The sequence below is a fragment of the Lasioglossum baleicum genome, unplaced genomic scaffold (genome assembly GCF_051020765.1).
Source record: "Lasioglossum baleicum unplaced genomic scaffold, iyLasBale1 scaffold0334, whole genome shotgun sequence".
NCBI lineage: Eukaryota > Metazoa > Arthropoda > Insecta > Hymenoptera > Halictidae > Lasioglossum > Lasioglossum baleicum.
The window spans coordinates 45,187-47,500 of NW_027469394.1; positions in this window are offsets into that span (position 1 = coordinate 45,187).

Sequence of the window (2,314 nt, forward strand, 5' to 3'; positions counted from 1 at the left end):
AAGCGCTCGGATGAGTATTTATCGAATAAACTGAGAATAATGTTCGGAGCGCATAGTTTGCTCGGCCGCTCGAACGAATCGTTCGCGCGCCGAGGCGCGTCGGATCGCCGTGCGAAGGAGCTCGAGCGAAATTTTTCTAAGTCCAACCGCCAAGAGTAAACTTTTCTCCCCGAGCTCCCGCACGACTTTAATCGTTATATCCACGCACGATACCGCTTGTCATCAATATTTCTCGAGTTTCAAAGCTCTCGGACGCGTATTGCTCCAGTTTTTGTGAAATATTGCTCCGACCGCCAAGAGTAAACTTATCTTTCCGGTTGACTCGGACAATTATAAATATTAGATCATCGTGTGGTAAAGCATTTCGAAGACAAATATCAAGTATGAAAGCGCTCGGATGAGTATTTATCGAATAAACTGAGAATAATGTTCGGAGCGCATTGCGAGCAACTCCGACCGAGCGAAATTTTTCTAAGTCCAACCGCCAAGAGTAAACTTTTTTCCTAGCGTTCCCAGACAATTATAAATATTAGATCATTGTATAATAACGCATTCTAACAATAAATATCAAGTATCAAAGCTTTAGGATGAATATTTATCGAATAAACTCAGAATAATGTTCCGGGCGCATTGCGAGCAACTCCGACCGAGCGAAATTTTTCCAAGTCCAACCGCCAAGAGTAAACTTTTTTCCTAGCGATCCCAGACCATTATAAATATTAGATCATTGTATAATAACGCATTCTAACAATAAATATCAAGTATCAAAGCTTTAGGATGAATATTTATCGAATAAACTCAGAATAATGTTCCGGGCGCATTGCGAGCAACTCCGACCGAGCGAAATTTTTCTAAGTCCAACCGCCAAGAGTAAACTTTTTTCCTAGCGTTCCCAGACCATTATAAATATTAGATCATTGTATAACAACGCATTCTAACAATAAATATCAAGTATCAAAGCTTTAGGATGAATATTTATCGAATAAACTCAGAATAATGTTCCGGGCGCATTGCGAGCAACTCCGACCGAAGCGAAATTTTTCTAAGTCCAACCGCCAAGAGTAAACTTTTTTCCTAGCGTTCCCAGACCATTATAAATATTAGATCATCGTGTGGTAAAGCATTTCGAAGACAAATATCAAGTATGAAAGCGCTCGGATGAGTATTTATCGAATAAACTGAGAATAATGTTCGGAGCGCATTGCGAGCAACTCCGACCGAGCGAAATTTTTCTAAGTCCAACCGCCAAGAGTAAACTTTTTTCCTAGCGTTCCCAGACCATTATAAATATTAGATCATCGTGTGGTAAAGCATTTCGAAGACAAATATCAAGTATGAAAGCGCTCGGATGAGTATTTATCGAATAAACTGAGAATAATGTTCGGAGCGCATAGTTTGCTCGGCCGCTCGAACGAATCGTTCGCGCGCCGAGGCGCGTCGGATCGCCGTGCGAAGGAGCTCGAGCGAAATTTTTCTAAGTCCAACCGCCAAGAGTAAACTTTTCTCCCCGAGCTCCCGCACGACTTTAATCGTTATATCCACGCACGATACCGCTTGTCATCAATATTTCTCGAGTTTCAAAGCTCTCGGACGCGTATTGCTCCAGTTTTTGTGAAATATTGCTCCGACCGCCAAGAGTAAACTTATCTTTCCGGTTGACTCGGACAATTATAAATATTAGATCATCGTGTGGTAAAGCATTTCGAAGACAAATATCAAGTATGAAAGCGCTCGGATGAGTATTTATCGAATAAACTGAGAATAATGTTCGGAGCGCATTGCGAGCAACTCCGACCGAGCGAAATTTTTCTAAGTCCAACCGCCAAGAGTAAACTTTTTTCCTAGCGTTCCCAGACAATTATAAATATTAGATCATTGTATAATAACGCATTCTAACAATAAATATCAAGTATCAAAGCTTTAGGATGAATATTTATCGAATAAACTCAGAATAATGTTCCGGGCGCATTGCGAGCAACTCCGACCGAGCGAAATTTTTCCAAGTCCAACCGCCAAGAGTAAACTTTTTTCCTAGCGATCCCAGACCATTATAAATATTAGATCATTGTATAATAACGCATTCTAACAATAAATATCAAGTATCAAAGCTTTAGGATGAATATTTATCGAATAAACTCAGAATAATGTTCCGGGCGCATTGCGAGCAACTCCGACCGAGCGAAATTTTTCTAAGTCCAACCGCCAAGAGTAAACTTTTTTCCTAGCGTTCCCAGACCATTATAAATATTAGATCATTGTATAACAACGCATTCTAACAATAAATATCAAGTATCAAAGCTTTAGGATGAATATT